The sequence below is a fragment of the Capsicum annuum genome, chromosome 9 (genome assembly GCF_002878395.1).
Source record: "Capsicum annuum cultivar UCD-10X-F1 chromosome 9, UCD10Xv1.1, whole genome shotgun sequence".
Classification (NCBI taxonomy): domain Eukaryota; kingdom Viridiplantae; phylum Streptophyta; class Magnoliopsida; order Solanales; family Solanaceae; genus Capsicum; species Capsicum annuum.
The window spans coordinates 171,051,712-171,052,477 of record NC_061119.1 but is presented as its reverse complement, the minus strand read 5'-3'; positions in this window follow the sequence as shown (position 1 = coordinate 171,052,477).

Here is a 766-nt window from a genome sequence, read left to right as displayed (position 1 = left end):
TATTTCTACAAGGTCTTCTCATTAAGCTAGATAAACAGTGTTCTATTGTCTCCAAATTTCTTTTATTTTTATTTGGTCTTTATAGTAAAATATTTTGACCTATACTTCTGATAATCTATTATCTATTTGTTTTAGTTCTTGATAAATCTCTCCGCTTAGACCTGGCGACATTTCGAGTAAACTATTATATAACTGTCTTTGTTCTAGTAAAACATTATATATATTTGTATATTCTTTCTTTAGGTTTATAAGATACCAATAGTATTCTGAATCTAATATTATTACTTTTTCGTAGGGTCTAGGTTTTCTTTTTTGAATTCTAGTTATATTATCTGATACTATATAATAAAGTCTCCTAGAATCTTCAGGCTCTGATACCAAAAATATGGATGATGTATAAATAAAAATAATATAGTAAGCAGATATGAGCAAGTAGTAGGGGTGAAAAAGGTATATTGTTCAAATATGGTGTAAAATCCTACTCAGTACTCCCTCCTTTGTTATCCTTAGTAATGTGTAGTAGCAAAATTATTTATATCAAAGTATGTTTTTCTCTCAAAATACTCTTTTTTTAATACCCTGTTCATCTCTTTCTCTTTAGTTTTAGATATTTTAGTAATATCTTCTTTAATCATACCTCGGAGACAACACAACAGTCCTTTTGAATTTTCTTTGGACTTTTCAAATCCCTAGGAATTTATTGATTAATCTATTGTTATTGCTAACACACTGAGAGACTAACCATATACTATAGTATATCAAGAAA